Genomic DNA, 22278 nt, shown 5'->3' on the forward strand with positions numbered 1-22278 from the left:
AGGCTTTCTGCTTGTCCTGGCTTCCTGCTGTGCATTTGTACCAGATAGGCTGCAAAGTAAGACTTGTTAGGAAAAGCAAGCTTGCAACCACACAAGAGAGGCCACTTGCCAGAGGGTGTGTCTCGAGGCTGCTCTGTCAGCACCACAACTTGCATAACCACCTGTTTATTAAACACACATGAATTTGAATTAGTAACAATGTTGAGGTTTGAGGTCATGTCATCTCTGAGAGAGTTCTCGATTGGAAATTCTACTTGTGGTTCTTCCAATAATTTTGTGGCATGAGGAGCCCTTTAACCTCTCTGGGAATAATGCAGTCTGCAAAGCCAATCTCACAGAGTTGTAAGAAAAAAAGTAAGTGTTGTCGATGTGAGAAGGCAGCACGAGCTGGAAAGGTGCCAGCATGGTTGGTTATTCATGGTGACTGGAAGTGAGTAAATGGCTGCCAGTGAGCTTCATGGAGACATTTCAGAAAGTACAGAAGGCGGAGTGTGGGCACAAGCCAAGTTGAGGCTCGTGGGAAAGACCTGGCTGTCAGAGCAACTGTAGCAAGCACATGGCCTGGCAGAGTTGGGGGTGGGTTGAGTACACTGAGCCTAGGGTACCTTCCCCTGGATTATTCCAGGGACCTGGTGACTACTACAAGTGGGTATCAAAAGTAGAAGAAGAATGGGGCAGGGGAATGGACAGGGAAAAGCAGGAGAAGAGTTTTAAAGAGAAAGGAGAGCAGATTCTGATCATTGTATCTTCGGTGTTATAGAATAAAGAAGGATCTGTACAATTCAGGATAAGGGGGATGGTTTGGAGACCTTAAGGATCACTCATGGAGAAGGTTATCAGTAAAAGAAACTAGAGGAAACAGCTGCTGGGAAGCTTGTTTTGAATGGAAATAGATGGAGTTACACAACACACTCCCAGCTGCAGATATCCATCTGCTAAGGTGCAGAATGAAGGGAAGCACATTTGAGTCCTTAACATAATGAAGAAAGCCTAGAAATCATAAATATCTATAATCAAACTATTTTATTAAGGGGAATTCACAATCAAGGTATGATAACAGAAGGAAATTCCTTGTTCAACAACACAGGTCTGATGAAGATGGTGTGTGGTGGGGATGGTTAGAGGGCCATTTGGCCAGGTTCTCTGAAATGAGATTACACAAGTTTGGGGAGATTAGATGCCTGGCAGGACCAAGAGAAGACCCTCATCACACAACACACGCACATGTTCCACTCAGGAATGGGCTTGGCTGCAAATAGAAAAACTGAACACACAGTGGTTTGGACACTTGAAGATTTTGTTTGTCTCCCAGAATCTTTCTCTTTCCATGCTACTATATATAGCAAAATAGTGGTTCCTGCATGTCCACGTTTTACGGAGAAAGAAACAGAAGGGTGAAGGATAGAGAGCAAAGGCTGCTTCTGGCTTTATTCAAAAAGGGCCCCCCTCCCTAAAGACATCTCCTTTGAACATTGCCATAGACCACCCCTTACTACTGGGGAAATCTAGTTGTTCAGCGATCTCATTGCTGCTCTGAAAAAAAATTATGTTAGTAATCATATTCAACCTTTTCCTATTCAGCATCTTCAGCCATTGTCTTGGATAACAACACAGAGAGCTTGCTACCCACAGCTGAGCCTGGTATAACTAGAAAAGATGGTAAATACTTAACAGGGAGAATCATTCTAAGAGATTTTGGCCAGCAAAATCAAAGTAGGTAGTGGGTGACAGTGGGAAGAGAAGTCAGAATTAACTGCAATCATGCAAACAGGGTGCTGTGTTCATAGGGAAGGTGAAGTGGACAGAGGGATGTTTCTCTGAACTTTGACTCATCAGAGAGGATGAAGAAGTCCTAAATGGATTAGAGGAAATGCAACAGGATGTCAAGAGCCTGATACAGTTGAAGGAATCAGAGCTGGGACAAGAAGGTAAGAGAGAAAAGGCAGAGGAAAGCCGCGTTCTTAGAATTGACAGTCATTGGGAGATTCTCCACACACAGAGGACACATTTGCACTTTCAGGTCCCAGTTTTAGTGCCAGGTCCTCTGGGAAACCTTTCCTAACTTCCTCCACCCCAGAACGTGAACTGGGCAAACCACGGTGCCTCCGAGTGTATCCCTTATTGCACGACATTGAAGCATCAGCTTTTCCCACACGTCTGAAACTTCATAAGGGCAGCTTGGGCCTTACTCACTGTCATAATCCTAGCACCAAGCACAAGGCCTGATATACAAAGAGCACTGTATTTGATGAATAAATGAGAAGCAGTCCCATGCTCCATGAAAGAGTAATGGCACCATCGTGAGCATCAAAGCCAAGGATACAAGGGAAAACGAAAGCATGTGAGGAACAAGAAGGAAGAGTAGGAAGAGCTGGACGGTGAAGGGGACAGTAGAGAGGCGCCGTGAGAGGAGGAGGAGGGGGAGGAGCTGCCTCAAAGAAGAGAAGCTGGAGAGCTCGCTGCCCCACACGACATGCCGACATCACGACAGGCCTGCTGCTCATGGACCCCAGGGCTCCGTCCACTGTCCTGCGGCAGGAGCAGGGGTGCTGTGTGCGGACTGGCCGGCCCCTTGGAAGGTCTCCCTGGAGGGGGTTCTCATGAACGGCCTGCTCCTTCAACCTCTGCTCTCCCTGGCAGAGAACACGCTCAGAAGAGTCGGAGGGACACTGAAGTTTGAAGGCAGGAAGCTAAAGGAGCTAAAGATACCTAGACACCCACATGGCACCTGGTGACCTGGGTTTGAATCCTACCTCCCTCACTTACTCACCGAGTGGCCTTTGAAAAATTATTGCATTTCATATAGCCTTAGCTTCCCCAGCCGTAAAGTAGCCATAAGAACACCTTTCTCTTCAGGTTATAACAAAGATTAAATGAGATAACATGTAATTAACTAGCACATCCATCCCAGTAGGCTCCTAGCATGCAGCAGACACTCATCAAATACCTGTTCCTTCTCTCACCCTTGGCTGCACAGAGAGTTTATTTTCCTTATTTGTCTTTATAGACATTGGGACTTAAAAAGAACAAACTAGGAGGGGAACAGCTGCTCAACAAATAGTAGGAGAACTGGGGAGATATGTCTTCTGTGTTACCCACTGACTTTGATGCAGTCAGAGAGAACCTGCAGATCTAAAGGCACAGGAGACAGAAAACCAAGTTGGGTAAGATCCAAAAAGATCCTAGTCAGCTAGAGGACAAGGGCAAATTTAAGGGGTGCAATATAAAGTAAACATAAGCTCCCACACCTGGCTCCAGCAACTCAAGCACATAGAGAAAACTGTCACGGCTGGACGGAGGAGCCATCCCATCACTCTGCACTACAGAGAACATGCTGCTACTGTCCTTTCTGGTCCTCTGCATACATGCAGAATTTGGAACATACAGAAAAAACTTTGTGTTCATATTTGGTGAATATACATTGAAAATTATATTTTTTATATAGTTTACACTAATTTGTAGGTAACATGAACCCTTAGCCAAGCACAACTATATGACCTTTGGTACCTTTCTAGCATTTAAATTTATGGGAAAAGTAAAATGAAGTACATGTCCGAATGACTCTAACAGATACCGTGGTCCCTTTCATTCTCCCCAGACATTCCCAGGTTCCTCTAACACAACACAGCCAAGATGACTCAGAGGATAAGGAACATGCCCTGTCCTGCATGTGAGTTTCCTCTTCCTGAGAAATGCTTTCAAAGCATGAAGGACACTTAAGAATATAGACTTGAAATCCTAAAAAAAAAATTCTGAGGGCAGTTGTAGTGATGAGTAACCCAATGTCGCTGTTATTATAGAGCCTAGAAACAAACCATAGAAGAAAATATTTATGCTTGATGCCAAAAATGAAGAATATTCATCATTTCTTCAGGCTAATTTTGCAGATACTGAATACAACAGTCCTATTCTCCCCAAGGATTAAGAAATAAAGAAAATTAAGTGCCCTTGGAGAATGAACTTCACTTTTAGGGTAAACAAAAAGAAAATACTTTAAATCCATAAAAATAACTCCTTCAGTGGGAATCGCTATCTAGATGAATAAAGGATCACAATTCAAGTAAAGCAACAATGTAGCAGTTGAGGAGGTTGAAGATTCAGAGCAACACAATGAGGCAAGGATGGCTCAGTAGTAGCCATGTAGTTGAGTGACATAGCATTCAAAAGGCAACCACCTAGCGCCTTGTTCATCTTGAAATCCTAGAAAATCGGCATTCTGGACAAGAGATGTCTGTCCTTGTCAAATAGAAGGTGGGCTATTTAATCCATAGGAATTGTAAGTAAGGCTAATAATCTAGGTTTACAGTTTAAATCCAGAGTCTGGGCTACATACTGGATGCTATGCAATGGTGATTCACTTTGATTTGGCAAATGTTGAGCTCCATACACTCAGCATCATACCAGGTTCTGAGAACAGAGGCATGAACAGTATGAACATACTGTCTCATGGAATTTCCGATCCAATTTTGTCCTGTAGCGTTTCTTTAAAGGCAACCAGTTTCCTCCAGGGAAATCTCACAATACTAAGCATCTTCTTTCAGACCCCAAAAGATGTTAAATCTGGCTAAAATTTCCAGGGCACTGATGGCCATCAGAGGCCAGTCGTGAGAAGCTAAAACACACTCTCCCACCACCCAGAGACTCATCTGCATGGCAGGCCATCAGTGTATGATGCTTTGTGGCCCTACACTATAAGAGGAAAAAATAACTGGTTCAGGAGAGATGGGAAGAAATTAATATATTGGGCATGATCCTGGGTGAAGAGGCTACCAGAGGCTCCTGAAGTGGTGTGGGACGGGGGGTGAGGGAGAAGCGGTGGCCTCCTTTGGCAGCTGATTTCATGAAACACAGCATGCCCTATCTTCAAAGAGCTCCTAATGTGGGTGTTAGGAATGGAATATTGGAGTGGATTCACTAGGAATTATCAAGGGGGGCTTGTTCTTCCTAAAGCTCTGATAGAACCCCACCAGAAAGGCATGCCTTCCTCCTCTATTTTGTGTAATGAAAATAATAAAAAAAAGACTTACTACTGGGTATGTGTTGGACATATGAGGAATGTATAGGCATAAACTGAGTTTGCAAACTAGGGGCAGACCATGAGTCTGATTGGTAAGGGAATTGTTAAGGTTTACGAACCCAGCTAGGACCTGCCATAGAGAGAGAAAAGGAGACATGGTGCTAGAATTCCAGCATCTGCCCAGAGAGACAGAAAACCTGTTCAATGCCTGCATCACATGACTTCCCTTAGCTGGAACTGTAGCTAGCTAGATCAAGGGCAGGGAGGTCTGGAAACAGAAATAAATCAGAAACTGGTGTTCAAATATTATTTTTCAAGGAATGTTAATAAAGACCGTATGGAAAAAGGGTTCTCAGGTCCAATAAGCTTGGGAACATTGCAAACTAAATCACCCCCTTGAAGATTCACATTTCGTAAGAGCACTGTAATCAATTACTATGCTTGACCCACAGTGGCTTTCTTTCATTTCTCCAGCCACACCAACATACCTTAGGATTTTGAATAAGCCACTTATCCTGTGCCTAGAATCCTCTTCCTTCTAATCAGCACATGACTGCCTCCACCTTGTTATTGGGAGTTCAGGTTAAATGGCACATTTTCAGAGAAACTTTCTCAGCCCAAATTTAAATCAGCTATCAGCTCACTTTATCATACTTCAGTGACACCTCTTTTAATTTTCTGTTCCATTTGTAAGCATGAACTTTTCTTCCTACTAATCACTGAATCCCCAGGACCTGGAATTGTCTGGCACAAATCTGGCACTCAGACAGTGTTTGTGAATAAATTGTTGAAGAGACGTCTGTTGTTTCATGTAATATAGTTTGGACTATAATATCCAGTTTCAGCCTTTTCTGGCATAGGTGGGAAAATGTTTATCCAAAGTGTATGTTGGTTTGCCCAAGTCATCATTTACCATAATCACAGAGAAGCAAAACTCACAGATTAAAGAGAAGGAATCAGCACTTACTGAGTTGTGCTTTTCAGTGTTACAGCTTATATCATCACTTTGTACTTCCAACAACTCTGCAAGAAGAGCCTGATCATGTACATTTCTACAGATAAGGAAACACTGGCTCAAGCTAATAAAAGGTAGGACTTAAATTTCAACCCAGGTTCATGAGCCCCAAACTCATGGCCATTATACTGCACCTGTATAATGGACTTTTTGGAGACGAATTGACCATGGCCTTAATCATCAGTGGCACGACGTCGAAGTATATTCTAACCAAGTGGAGTGCAAGTGTCCGCTCACAGGCACAGAGGGCCAAAGGCAGAACATGCATAGCAGCAACCTACTGAGTTAGACGTTCTCAAATCCTGCCCTTCAAGAACAGCAGTGGTCCCAAATCTGGAGCCAGCATTAGTCTACAGACAGGACCCAAGTGCCTTTCATTTGGAGAAAGCAAGGTCATGATGAATGCCTACAGCAGAAGCTGACTTAGTGCAAACTACACTGGAAGCCCTCTGTAGATTTTCTGGTTTACTTACTCAACTGACACATAAGTAGGCCACTTAGGACATACATCTTTCATTCAACAAATACTCCATGAGTGTTGGCCACATCCTAGGCACTGGGTTATATGCTGGTGATACCATGGTGAACAGGACAGAGAGAGTCCCTGCCCTAGTCAATAAATGTTGCATGAGTAAATGAATGAATGTCAGAACTAATGAATGCAGCTAAAGATGTGCAGGGCTTCACTGGCTATGCTTCAACAGGTGTGCACTTAGCTTTGGCAAAAATATATCTATGTTTCTGGGGAAAGGCACTATTATCTCACAAATTCTCATCTAAGTGTCAATTTTCTTTGGGGAAATTTGGTTTTGAGTTCTGTTCCAAAGAAGTCTATTCCACTCTGCCTCTGTTGAATAAGGCAGGTCCAATCAAGCATCAGCTACCACCTGCTTTTTCTCATACTTGGTAAACTGATACCTGAGAACCTTGTCTGGACAACTTTGATTTAAAAGCCTTGCTCACTTTCAAGAAAAAATGTGGTATGACCTCTGTATCAGCCAGGGTTCTCCAGAGAAACAGAACCAAGAGGATATACATGCATTTATAAAGAGATTTATTTTATGGAATTAGCTCATGTGATTGTGGACACTGCCAAGTCTTAAATCTATAGGGCAGGCTGGTCAGCTGGAAACTCAAGCAGGATTTCTTTATTACAGTCTTCTGGCAGAATTCCTTCTCTGAAAAATCTGTTTTTCTTCTTGAGGCCTTCAGCTGATTGAGTGAGGCCCACCCAGGTTATCAAGGGTAATCTCCTTTACTTAAAGTCAACTGATGGTAATAATCCCATCTACAAAACATCTTGGCAGCAACATCTACTAGCTGGGCACCGTGGCCTAATAAGCTGACATATAAAATGAATCATCACAACCTCTTTAGTGGCCAAAGTTTTCTGTGCCACTTAACTAAAGCATTTGGTTATGGTTTTATATTTCTCAGCAATAGTTTCAAAAAAAGTCAATTATACCTCAGGGACTTGAGGAAAATGAAGCAATTGAAGTTAGCCAGAAAAACAAAACAAAATTTGTGTTCTTGCTGTTTGCAGAGACAGTGCTCAAAACTCTACTGATCTGCAAGGGATTGGTTGTGCGTTATTCACTAAAACAAACAACACTGCAAAATAGACAGCCCAATCATTGTTGTCACCATCAAAGCCAGGATGCCAGCAAAGGGAGTGACTTATCACAGAGGGTGCTGGCTCCCTCAGGGAAACCAGACCCACTAGAAGAGAATCTAGACTTCAGGTTTTCAGGAGGAGGAAAAAGGAGGGTGAAAAGGAGGACAAGATGAAGAAAAAGGAGGAGGAGGGTGGGGAGGAAAGTGGAACAGGCAGAAAAAGAGGCACAGGAGGAGAAGAAAAAGGAGGAAAAAGAAGAGAGGGAAAGGAGAAACCCCTGAGAGCTAGAAGACTGTTTTGAACAGGAGTGTCTGTGTGTGTGTGTGTGTGTGTGTGCGCGCGCACTCACACATGTGTGTGTGTGTATGTGTTTGTGTTGGCTGGTGCTATGCGGGATGGCTGCAGCCTAGGGTGGAGGGTGGCTGGCACTGTGAGAGGGTAAGTTGGAGAAAAGCAGAGTAAGTTCTCTTCCTACCTGTCCCCTCCATTCTCTTGGGACCATCGCTACCTGCTCCCTCTCTGCAGAAATCTGCAGCAATGGCCAGTGCACAGATGCAAGTCTTTGGAAATAAAGTCACAGCAGAGCAGAAACCTGGTTGAGGTGAGGAAGTGAAGGAGACAGGCGGAACTGAATCACCTCAGGCACCCACGCTGCCCCTGCCAACACAAAGGCTGGTGTTTTCAAGTCCCTCTCTCCTCACCCATTCTTTCTGAGGGTTTGAAACCCTCGATATCTTGGTGACTGAAGAGTTGCTGAAGGGTGCTAGTGGGTAAGTACCAAGGAGACTGATTAGCTGTGATTTCCAAAGTCCTAGGGTGCCTCTCCTTCTCTCTCCTTGGACTTACAGGGTGACACAGACTAAAGCAGAGCTTCTCAGCCTCAGCAGCGCTGGCATCTGGGGCCAGACCTCTTTCTGTGGAAGGCTGCCCTGGGCACTGTAGCTTGCTTAATAGCGTGTGGCCTCTACCCAACTGAAGCCCATGGTCCGCCCCCCCAGCTGTGGCAGTCTGAACTGACTTCAGACATGGCCCCATGGACCCTGGGGTATAACATCGCCTCTAGCCAAGGTCTACCAGACTAAGTCTGGCCTCTGGCTCTTCCCCCAGTCTGAACTCACAGGCAAGAGAGACATCTGAGCATAACTACTTCAACAGGAGAGCAACAAATTGGACAACATATATTAGGGAAAACAAAAGTATTAGAAGCAGAAACAAAAACAGCAATATGAAATGAGAAATAGAACTAGCAAAAGGAGAGCAGGGAAGATATACTGGAAAACATTAGGGGTTGTCTCTGGGGTGGACTAGGGGCTGAGGGGCTGGGACAGGGGTGAGAGCAGCTACTTTCTTTGGAAAGTATTTTAACTGTAATATGATGAAGAGAATATAAAAAAAACATATGAACAGTTATATTAATAGTTCAAAGTAAACACACGTAAAAATTTCTATTGCTAGCACAGCCCTTTGTACCTATGAATGGTTATGCATCACGCACTCTAGACAATTCTAGACCATAATGTCTTAAAAGTTGCCTTTGGGGGCAGAGCCAGGATGGTGGCGTGAGTAGAGCAGCGGAAATCTCCTCCCAAAACCACATATATCTATGAAAATATAACAAAGACAACCCTTCCTAGAATAAAGACCAGAGGACACAGGACAACATCCAGACCACATCAACACCTGCGAGAACCCAGCGCCTCACAAAGGAGGTAAGATACAAACCCCGGCTGAGTGGGTCCCAAGCATCCCTCCCCCCAGCTCCCAGCAGGAGGAGAGAGGTCTGAGCAGGAGGGAGATGTAGCCCAGGACTGCTGAACACCCAGCCCCAGCCATCTGGACCAGAGCGCAGACACAGTGCATGCGCGGGGCCCTGGATACTAGGGAAACAGGGCAGCAAGAACGGTGAGCAGGTACCGGAGTCCTGCGCCGGAGGACAAAAGAAAAGCGAGAGGCCAACTTTTTGTTTGTTTGTTTGTTTTTGTTTTTGTTGTTCTTTTGTTGTGGTGAGTGCTTTTTGGAAGTCTTAAAGGGACAGGGACCCCAATACTAGGGAAACAGGGCAGCAAGTCTGGTGAGTGGGTGCCCAAGGCTGGTGCCAGAGAATAAAGAAAAATGAGCAGCTGTTTTTTTTCTTTTTCTGGTTGTTGTTTTGTTTGGCGGGTGCTTTTTGGAAGTTTTAAAGGGGCAGGGCGGGACACTTAGTCCAGAGGTAGGGAATCCGGGGATCACTGGGCACTCTAATCCCCTGGGCTGCAGGGAGCACAGAGGCCCCTTACGGAGATAAATAGCCTCCCCGCCGCTCCCCCTCCAACACAACTCCACCACTTTGGAGCAGCAGCCCTAGCCAGGTCACGCCCACAGCAACAGCAGAGATAAACTCCATAGCAGCAGGGCAGGAAACAGAAACCCTGTCTGCATGCAGCTACCCAGCACAAGCCACTAGACGTTGCTATTCTACCAGGAGAGGAAGGCCACAAACCAACAAGAAGGGAAGTTCTTCCAGCCGTCACTAGTCCCAGCTCTGCAAACTATTCCTATCACCATGAAAAGACAAAATTACAGGCAAACCAAGATCACAGAGACACCAGAGAAGGAGACAGACATAACCAGTCTTCCTGACAAAGAATTCAAAATAAAAATCATAAACATGCTGACAGAGATGCAGAGAAATACACAACAGAAATGCAGTGAAGTCCGGAGGGAGATCACAGGTGCCAGAAAGGAGATCACAGAAATGAAACAAACTCTGAAAGGATTTATAAGCAGAATGGATAAGATGCAAGAGGCCATTGCTGGAATTGAAACCAGAGAACAGGAACGTATAGAAGCTGACATAGAGAGAGATAAAAGGATCTCCAGGAATGAAACAATATTAAGAGAACTGTGTGACCAATCCAAAAGGAACAATATCTGTATTACAGGGGTACCAGAAGAGGAAGAAAGAGGAAAAGGGACAGAAAGTATCTTGGAAGAATTAAATGCTGAAAACTTCCCCAAACTGGGGAAGGAAATAATCGAACAGACCACAGAAATAGACAGAACCCGCAACAGAAAGGATCCAAGGAGGACAACACCAAGACACATAATAATTAAAATGGCAAAGATCAAGGACAAGGAAAGAGTTTTAAAGGCAGCTAGAGAGAAAAAGGTCACCTATAAAGGAAAACCCATCAGGCTAACATCAGACTTCTTGACAGAAACCCTACAGGCCAGAAGAGAATGGCATGATATACTTAATGCAATGAAACAGAAGGGCCTTGAACCAAGGATACTGTATCCAGCATGACTATCATTTAAATATGATGGCAGAATTAAACAATTCCCAGACAAGCAAAAGGTAAGGGAATTTGCTTCCCACAAACCACCTCTATAGGGCATCTTACAGGGAATGCTCTAGATGGGAGCACTCCTAAAAAGAGCACAGAACAGAACACCCAACATATGAAGAATGGAGGAGGAGGAATAAGAACGGAAAGAAAAGAATCTCTGGACAATGAATATAACAGCTCAATAAGTGAGCTACGTTAGGCAGTAAGAAACTAAAGAGGCTAACCTTGAACCTTTGGTAACCACGAATTTAAAGCCTGCAATGGCAATAAGTACATATCTTTCAATAGTCACCCTAAATGTAAATGGACTGAATGCACCAATCAAAAGACATAGAGTAATAGAATGGATAAAAAAGCAAGACCCATCTATATGCTGCTTACAAGAAACTCACCTCAAACCCAAAGACAAGCACAGACTAAAAGTCAAGGGATGGAAAACATATTACAGGCAAACAACAGCAAGAAGAAAGCAGGGGTTACAGTACTAATATCAGACAAAATAGAATTCAAAACAAAGAAAGTAACAAGAGATAAAGAAGGACACTACATAATGATAAAGGGCTCAGTCCAACAAGAGGACATAACCATTCTAAATATATATGCACCCAACACCGGAGCACCAGCATATGTGAAACAAATACTAACAGAACTGAAGGGGGAAATAGAATGCAATGCATTCATTGTAGGAGACTTCAACACACCACTCACAGCAAAGGATAGACCCACCGGGCAGAAAATAAGTAAGGACATGGAAGCACTGAACAATACAGTAGAGCAGATGGACCTAATAGACATCTATAGAACTCTACATCCAAAAGCAACAGGATATACATTCTTCTCAAGTGCACATGGAACATTCTCCAAAATGGACCACATACTAGCCCACAAAAAGAGCCTCAGCAAAATCCAAAATATTGAAATTCTACCAACCAATTTTTCAGACCACAAACGTATAAAAGTAGAAATAAATTCTACAAAGAAAACAAAAAGGCTCACAAACACATGGAGGCTTAACAACAGGCTCCTAAATAATCAATGGATCAACAAACAAATTAAAATAGAGATAAAGCAATATATGGAAACAAATGACAACAATAACACAAAGCCCCAACTTCTGTGGGATGGAGCGAAAGCAGTCCTAAGAAGAAAGTATACAGCGATCCAGGAACACTTGAAGAAGGAAGAACAATCCCAAATGAAGAGTCTAACATCACAATTATCAAAATGGGAAAAAGAAGAACAAATGAGGCCTAAAGTCAGCAGAAGGAGGGACATAATAAAGATCAGAGAAGAAATAAACAAAATTGAGGAGAATAAAACAATAGCAAAAATCAATGAAACCAAGAGCTGGTCCTTTGAGAAAATAAACAAAATAGATAAGCCTCTAGCCAAACTTATTAAGAGAAAAAGAGAATCAACAGAAATCAACAGAATAAGAAATGAGAATGGGAAAATCACGACAGACTCCACAGAAATACAAAGAATTATTAAAGACTACTATGAAAACCTATATGCCAAAAAGCTAGAAAACCTAGAAGAAATGGACAACTTCCTAGAAAAATACAACCTTCCAAGACTGACCAAGGAAGAAACACAAAATCTAAACAGACCAATTACGAGCAAAGAAATTGAAATGGTAATCAAAAAACTACTCAAGAACAAAGCACCCAGACTGGACGGATTTACCTCAGAATTTTATCAGACACACAGAGAAGACATAATACCCATTCTTCTTAAAGTTTTCCAAAAAATAGAAGAGGAGGGAATACTCCCAAACTCATTCTATGAGGCCAACATCACCCTAATACCAAAACCAGGCAAAGACCCCACCAAAAAAGAAAATTACAGACCAATATCCCTGATGAATGTAGATGCAAAAATACTTAATAAAATACTAGCAAACCGAATTCAAAAGTATATCAAAAGGATCATACACCATGACCAAGTAGGACTCATCCCAGGGATGCAAGGATGGTACAACATTCGAAAATCCATCAACATCATCCACCACATCAACAAAAAGAAAGACAAAAACCACATGATCATCTCCATAGATGCTGAAAAAGCATTTGACAAAATTCAACATCTATTCATGATAAAAACTCTCAGCAAAATGGGAATAGAGGGCAAGTACCTCAACATAATAAAGGCCATATATGATAAACCCACAGCCAACATTATACTGAGCAGCAAGAAGCTGAAAGCTTTTCCTCTGAGATTGGGAACTAGACAGGGATGCCCACTCTCCCCACTGCTATTTAACATAGTACTGGAGGTCCTAGCCACAGCAATCAGACAAAACAAAGAAATACAAGGAATCCAGATTGGTAAAGAAGAAGTTAAACTGTCACTATTTGCAGATGACATGATATTGTACATAAAAAACCCTAAAGACTCCACCCCAAAACTACTAGAACTGACATCAGAATACAGCAAATTTGCAGGATACAAAATTAACACACAGAAATCTGTAACATTCCTATACACTAACAATGAACCAATAGAAAGAGAAATCAGGAAAACAATTCCATTCACAATTGCATCAAAAAGAATAAAATACCTAGGAATAAATCTAACCAAAGAAGTGAAAGACCTATACTCTGAAAACTACAAGTCACTCTTAAGAGAAATTAAGGTGACACTAACAAATGGAAACTCATCCCATGCTCATGGCTAGGAAGAATTAATATTGTCAAAATGGCCATCCTGCCCAAAGAAATATACAGATTTGACGCAATCCCTATCAAATTACCAGCAACATTCTTCAATGAACTGGAACAAATAATTCAAAAATTCATATGGAAACACCAAAGACCCCAAATAGCCAAAGCAATCCTGAGAAAGAAGAATAAAGTAGGGGGGATCTCACTCCCCAACTTCAAGCTCTACTATAAAGCCATAGTAATCAAGACAATTTGGTACTGGCACAAGAACAGAGCCACAGACCAGTGGAACAGACTAGAGACTCCAGACATTAACCCAAACATATGTGGTCAATTAATATTTGATAAAGGAGCCATGGACATACAATGGTGAAATGACAGTCTCTTCAACAGGTGGTGCTGGCAAAACTGGACAGCTACATGTAGGAGAATGAAACTGGACCATTGTCTAACCCTATACACAAAAGCAAATTCAAAATGGATCAAAGACCTGAATGTAAGTCATGAAACCATAAAACTCTTAGAATAAAAATAGGCAAAAACCATTTAGACATAAACATGAGTGACCTCTTCTTGAACATGTCTCCCCAGGCAAGGAAAACAACAGCAAAAATGAACAAGTAGGACTATATTAAGCTGAAAAGCTTCTGTACAGCAAAAGACACCATCAATAGAACAAAAAGGAACCCTACAGTATGGGAGAATATATTTGTAAATGACAGATCCAATAAAGGCTTGACATCCAAAATATATAAAGAGCTCACATGCCTCAACAAACAAAAATCAAATAATCCAATTAATAAATGGGCAGAGGAACTGAACAGACAGTTCTCTAAAAAAGAAACATAGATGGCCAACAGACACATGAAAAGATGCTCCATATCACTAATTATCAGAGAAATGCAAATTAAAACTACAATGAGGTATCACCTCACACCAGTAAGGATGGCTGCCATCCAAAAGACAAATAACAAAAAATGTTGGCGAGGCTGTGGAGAAAGGGGAACCCTCCTACACTGCTGGTGGGAATGTAAATTAGTTCAACCACTGTGGAAAGCAGTATGGAGGTTCATCAAAATGCTCAAAACAGACCTACCATTTGACCCAGGAATTCCACTCCTAGGAATTTACCCTACGAATGCAGCAATCAAGTTTGAGAAAGACAGATGCACCCCTATGTTTATCGCAGCACTATTTACAATAGCCAAGAATGGGAAGCAACCTAAATGTCCATCGGTAGATGAATGGATAAAGAAGATGTGGTACATATACACAATGGAATACTACTCAGCCATAAGAAGAGGGCAAATCCTACCATTTGCAGCAACATGGATGGAGCTGGAAGGTATTATGCTCAGTGAAATAAGCCAAACAGAGAAAGAGAAATACCAAATGATTTCACTCATCTGTGGAGTATAAGAACAAAGGAAAAACTGAAGGAACAAAACAGCAGCAGAATCACAGAACCCTAGAATGGACTAACAGGTACCAAAGGGAAAGGGACTGGGGAGGATGGGTGGGTAGGGAGGGATAAGGGGAGGGAAGAAGAAGAGGGGTATTAAGATTAGCATGCATGGGGGTGGGTGGGAGAAAGGGGAGGTCTGTACAAGACAGAGAAGACAAGTAGTGATTCTACAACATTTTGCTATGCGATGGACAGTGACTGTAAAGGGGTTTATAGGGGGGACCTGGTATAGGGGAGAGCCTAGTAAACATAATATTCTTCATGTAAGTGTAGATTAACGATAACAAAAAAAAAGAAAGAAAGAGAAGGGGGATTACTCCCTGAGAGGATAAAACTAACTGTAAATCAATGATTAATGCATGCTTTAAATATCCTTAATTTTGATCACTTAAAGGGTGTCAGATGATCAGCTATGGATGTACACTTTTCTGATAATATTCCTTTCTCTTAACAAAAATAGCAGTTCCTGGGTGGTAACCTCCAATGAGTTATACACAATGGTATAAAGGGCATATCAAAGTGTGGGCAAAGGGTCTGTTTGTGTTTATACAGAGGATCAAAGCCTAATTTGGCTACCCAGAAAATGAACTAAGATACAATATGAAGAAGAACTTCCAACAGCAGCACTCTCTGGAAGAGTCATACCAGAAGATGATCATCAAAAAACCTCCACAAAGATCCAGGCGATGCTGCAGTTGTAGCTGCATTCATCCCACCGGTTCCTAGACTTGCCATTGGAATGGAGAAGGAGATATCTAAGCTGGCCTGTGCATACAGTAAAACAACAAATTTGACTGGATCTATACTGTTGGAACTCAACCAAGAATTAGGAGAAGTGCAAATTGTAGTGCTCCAAAATCTTACAACTACAGACTATCTACTGTTAAAATAACATATGGGATGTGAATAGTCCCCAGGAATGGGTTGTTTTAATTTGTCTGTCTTCTCTCAGACTGTTCAAGTACAGCTGGACAATATCCATTATATCATAGACAAATTTTCACAAATGCCTAGGGTGCCTAACTGGTTTTCTTGGCTTCACTGGAGATGGCTGGTAATTATAGATCTGCTTTGGTTATGTAACTGTATTCCTATTATGTTAATGTGTGTGTGCAATTTAATTAGTAGTTTAAAACCTATACATGCTTAAGTTACTCTACAAGAAGATATGTCAAAGAAATAATCAATCTTTCCATGTTTTCTTCCATCTGCTACCTCTATAGCTTTTCTTTTTCCTTCCTAATTACAACCCTCAAATAGAATTCATGCCTCATATCGAATTCACCAAGTATCGTAACTCCTCCAAGTGGTAAAGATATCTCAAGACAAATGCTGGGCATGGAAGCCATAGGGCATAAATCTGCAAAGAGGTAAAAAGCTAACCTTTTCAAACAATATGGTTTCTCTCTCACTTACCAACTTTACATTGCCCTGTATGGCCCTGAAAGATGACTGGTTAGCCAGAGACGGGTAAGATTCCTCAAGGGAGGAACAACCTAAGACAGGCACAGTCGCAGGGGGGCCATCAGGTGAGAAATTGGGAATCAACAGAGGTGAGGCTTAGAACCTCACCCCCTCTGTTTTGAGAGAAATCTTCAGCATCCTTGGATGTTTTAATGCCCTTGTGTAGCTTGGATTAACACATAGTCTACAGGCACACACCTGATCAGCTACATTTGCTCTCTTACAACACTAAACTATGTTTTCTACCTTTATCTTGCATCTACCTACCACTTCAGCATTTTATTTTTAAAAAAATAATAATAATAATAAAAGGGGAAATGTGGGATTCACATATAAATCAAGTATAAAAATCAAACGAATATTTATATTTGACCTGATTGTTTATAGTTCATAATGCGTGATCAAAACCGAAAGTTTCTGTGATGACTGCCCTTGTACTGTTCACCATGTAAGAATTTATTCACTATGTAAGAATTTGTTCACCATGTAAGAACTTGTTCGTTATGCTTCAGAAGATTGGAGACTGACGAGAATTAGGCTGGGGGTGGATTAATGATTGTGCATTGAGCATTGACTCCCCTATACAGAATTTTATTGTTGTTAACAACCATTTGATCAGTAAATATGAGAGATGCCTTCTCAAAAAAAAAATTGCCTTTGCTTTATTTTCCCTCTAATCAAATATGTATTAGTCTTTCTCAATGTGTTCACCATATCTCTGACATCTTTCTAATATTTTTCAACATCCTATCTCTGTGTGCCATATTCCAGAAAATTTCTTCTTTCCTATCTTCTATTTACTAGCTCTGTATTCTCCTATGCCCAATCTGTCCCCTACCTTGAATTTTATTTTATTTTCCCTATCTATATAAATTCTAGTTTTTTTCAAATTTGCTCTCTGATTTTTATAGTGGCCTGTTCCCTGCAGATATTCTCAGACCCAATTAATTATTTAATCCTAGTGAACACCGTTGCTTTATGTGTCTCTCATGTAATAATTCCCATGTCTGAAGACACTGAGAGTCTTCTGTTGTCTATTGTTTCCATTGCTTGTTAGTCATGTAACCTTGTTTCCTTGTGTATGTTATATTTACCTGTGTGCTAGGCATTGCTCTTGAAAAAAATTACTTGTGAGGGTTCTCAGAGGCCTAAAGTTGAGAATACCCTCCTTCAGAGGGTCTTTATAAATATACGCAGATGCTACCAGCTAATGACAACTTCAGATCAAGTTGATCACTCAGAGTTCCCTGGCCCATGCAAAGTTGTGTGAACCCAAGACACAAATCTATGTGAGTCAGTCTGCCAACGCAAGTTCTCAGGGATTTCTTTCTTGCTCTTTTTCAGTTTGTTTTCTGCTCCTCCATGGCAGCCTTCCCTAAAGTCTCCTGGGATTGAGGCAGTGGCAAGAGAGATCAGCTCTGACTGTCCTCTAGCCAGGGCCACATCCATTGTAGGTTCAGTTTAATTCAAGGAAGGTTTTCTATGAGACTTATGAGTTACAAACCATGCTAAAACTTAAGGGCTTAAAACAACAAACACTTATTCTTTTGCACATGGGTCTGCAGGTCACGTATAGATGGAATAATTGAGGGTGGGCTTGGCTGGGCAGCTCTGCTTTCAGCCATATTTCAACTATGGCTCTAGGCTGTGGCTTTGGTTCAGTTCTCTGTCATGTATGTCACTTTGTGGCACAGAGAAAGGGGACACTGTGCCCCAGGGCATGTTCCTCTCAGTAGTATCACCAGAGCACAAGAGCCATCATCTATCATATGTCTGAATCTACATAACAGAGCATGGGCCCTCCTACACCTCTGGGAACTGTCTTTCTATTGTTTCATCCCCATCCACTGCCAGCTTAACATAAATACAACTGGCAACTTATGATCCTAGTGTCCTACTGCCAATTACTATACTCTACATGAAACAAACATTTATGTAGAACATAAGCATCAGCCTGTTTACACACTGTCTCCATAATGCTCAGACCTACTCTGAAAACTGAGTATTATTGATATTCAGAGAGGTCAAGTAACTTGCCTAGGGTCACACATCTTATACATGGTAAAGTCAGGATTCCATTTGTTTCCAGTATCTGGGTGCCCACCATCATCCTCACAGGGATGGAATTCAGGGAACTGCCACAGGAAGAAGGTGTCCACTGGGGTGGGGGTGCTGCCTGGCAGTTCCAAGGTAGACACAGGGTCAGAGTGCATGTGTACACGATTCACTCCTACATCACGTCTTTGTCCTCAGGGCCATGTTGGTGATTCCTTTTCTCTTGTGGTGAGGGATTAGTATACAGAAGGAAGAGGAATCGCACTCATTATTTGCCAAACAAGGATCAAATGAGTAAGGCAAATTGAAATCATATGTGGGTTGTGTTAAAACAACTGGGAGGTCAGAGAGTTCCCATCTACTGCCATGATCAGCTGACTAGGAAAACAACTTGCAGCAGCTGAGAGAGACTAGTGAGCACCTAAATTTTTCTTAACCTCTTAAGAAGTACACAAAAAACAAAAGAGGGTGAAATTGACTGTTGGGGACCAGCAGTGATAACTACATAGCATTTCTACTGTGGTGCTTATAGACAAAGGAGAGGAGAGAAAAGGATGTAAAGAACCAAAGGCATATATAGAAATGTGTGAGGTTAGGAGCCCCAAGATAAGGGGCATAATTATCAACAACTGTCCCTAGAAGGTTAAAATATGGAAAGTAAACCCATATTTGACATTTTGAAGATGAAACTACATTTATGTAGTTTTTTTAATTAATATAATCTTGCCCCATGAAAATGGCTTCCTAAGTCAGCATTTTCTTCTACCTCTGAAATCAGGCAGAGAAAGGAGGAGGAGAAAAGACAACAATAATGGCAACACAACACAAGTATAGTTTCAATAAAACTAGGAGATTGGTATTAAAACATTCTGTCTGTGTAGTGTCTCAAAATGTAGATGAGTTTGGGAAGAAGCTGCACTAGAAGATGCATAAAGAATTTAGGAAGGCTGAGCAGTGACTGGTATCAGAATGTGCCAGCCAATAAATTTCCTAAAAACAGTTCATTTTGAAAAACAGAAGATACATTCTTTGCTTTTCAGGAGTTGACTGATAGATACAAAAATAAGAAAGGAAAATCCAAAGAAGGCAGAAACAGTGGAACATTGTAAATACTTATATACAAAGATTATAAATGTTTTTTTAATTCCTGAAATAATAGAAGTCCCAAAAACAGTGTAGCACAGAGAAGGCAAATAGTGAATCTGTGGCATCTTCCTACACTGATGGACAGTGCCTGCATTGGGGTCTGGGTGGGGACTTGATAATATGGGTGAATGTAGTAACCACGTTGTTTTTTCATGTGAAACCTTCATAAGAGTGTATATCAATAATACCTTAATAAAAAAATTTTTTTAATAGAAGTCCCAAATCTTCACACTGAAAGAGCACACATACCCTGGAAAATTGACCCAGAATTCTTTGGGACTGAAGACATATCCTAATATTGTACTTCAAAGACAAAGAAACATTTATTTGGACAGCCAAGCAGAAGCATCAAGTTTTTAAGAAGAGAAAAAATCAGTTTGGCCTTAGATTTGTCCATAGCAACATTCAACTTCAGAATACTGCACAACGTTTGAGAAAATGTGAACCAAAGAATTTTATATCCATCCAAACTGTCTTTCCAAATAGAAAGGCTAAATACCAATAGGTTTGCATATTGAGAGCTCAGGGAATCATTTTCTAGTGAATCCCTCTTTAGAAAAACACAGGAAAATGAATTTTACCCAACCAAGGGGTAGCTGGATAAGCTACAGAAAAAAAAAGATTAGTGATAAACAAGAGATGTATTTTACTAAGAATAAAACTTATGTAGTGATTGGGCAACAGGTGTTATGTAAAGCAGTGTAAATGTTATAGACCCTGACAACATAAAAATGAAAAATCTAAGAAAAATTAGGGAGAGAAAAGGGAAAAAGATAGCAACTAAGTTTGCTGACAGACTCCTCTGCAAAAATTAGGAGTCAGAGAGATTCAAAGCAGACAAAATCAATTACTGATGTGTTATAAACATAAATACATGGAAAAATAATGTCATTGGTTAAAATGAAGTGGAGGGAACTGATATATAATGTTTAAAGAAAGAGAGGTGACCAACCACACCAAATATTAAAACATATTACAAAGCTGTAATAGCTAACAGGTACCAAATGGGCCAACAGGCAAATGAAAGAAATAATGAATTCAATAAATAGATTCATATATATATGACATTCAACCACAAGTGGCCATAAGAAACAAGAATTCTTTATAAACAGTAGGAAAGAAGGCCTTTATTGTTTGACTCAAACAAAGAAGCCATTCAAAAACTCCAGATCAATTCCATAAAAATTTTTTAAAAACTTTGCTTAGGTAAACTTGATCATAAATAAGTCAAAAGACAAAAAATCAAGCTGGAAAAACTATTTATCCCAGCAAAAGACTAATCTCTCTAATGTATATGTATGATTCCCAGAAATTGTTAAGAAAGAGAACAGTTACACAAGAGAACAATGGATAAAAGATACAGTTTATGGAAAAATACAATGTCTCATAAGCCTATGAAAGAATGAATGCTCTTACCTATAATAAGAGAATAGTACCTTAGAACTACACTGAAATACCATTTTTACTCATCAGACTAGAAAAATATAATAGATTATAAAGGCTGCAGGAAAAGCAGGTATTTCTCTACGTAACTGTGGAAGTGTAATTGATATGACCACTATAAAAAGTAACTTGGCATGACATCAAAATTACAAATGTGGAAATATACACTAGGCCTTGGACAGATTCTGAACCTTGACTTCTGATTAAAATCAATAGAAGAAACACTCTGTTATTAACACTGAGAAAATAGTTGTTTAGGTATCTAAGAAAAAATGAATTTATTATCTTTATCTAACTTTTGCTAATATGAATTTAAGAGACTAGATGAAATCCTAAATGGAAAGAACTATAAAATCTTAAGAAAATGTTATGAAGAAAATGGCATAGATATTGAGTGGCATACCCCAAACGTGTCTTTCAGTCCTGAGATTCTATAATAACAAAAATATCCATAGGTCTACACGTAGGAAAAACATAGGGAAAAAAATTATTCTGGTTTACCCACTATGCTTCATTTCCAGCTTATAGTAAGGGAATTGGTACTAAAAATCCCATTCCTAGAAATAAAGAGAGAGAAAAGGAAAAACTGAAGAGTTAACATTGGTTGTATTGGAATGGTGAGGAAATTCTTTTTCATATTCTGAATTACTCTTAGTTCATTTATATTAAGAGTGTTGTATTATTTTCCAACTTAATTTTTGGATCAGTATTATATTTGCACAGTCCAAAAATATTTAATGGTGAATACAGTAAAATCTCCCAACCACTCCTGCCCCCATCTGACCTTTCTTAACTCCCTGCCCTTCTACCACAGGTAACCACTGTAATTATTTTCTTGTGAATCTTTTCAGTCTCTTTATACATATATTTATACATATATAGGCAAATGCAAATGTATATATACCCTTATCATCCCTAATTTTTACATGAAGTCAGCATCTTATTCCTAAATCTGCTAAGTGTTATTGTTTCTGTCACTAGTTTCATCACATTCCTGATCCTGGTTTCTTGCTAAGTCCCATGCAGACGACTGATGGACCGACTAGAGTATAAGTTTCTAAATCCT

General features: G+C 40.7%; 1 long non-coding RNA gene across 1 annotated transcript in view; it reads right to left on the minus strand.

The window, feature by feature from the left end:
• The window catches only part of LOC140850579 (uncharacterized), a 91175-nt gene that overhangs the window by 68181 nt on the left and 716 nt on the right, over positions 1 to 22278 (minus strand). The window lies entirely within an intron of this gene.

The sequence above is a fragment of the Manis javanica genome, chromosome 7 (genome assembly GCF_040802235.1).
Source record: "Manis javanica isolate MJ-LG chromosome 7, MJ_LKY, whole genome shotgun sequence".
NCBI classification, from domain to species: Eukaryota; Metazoa; Chordata; class Mammalia; order Pholidota; family Manidae; genus Manis; species Manis javanica.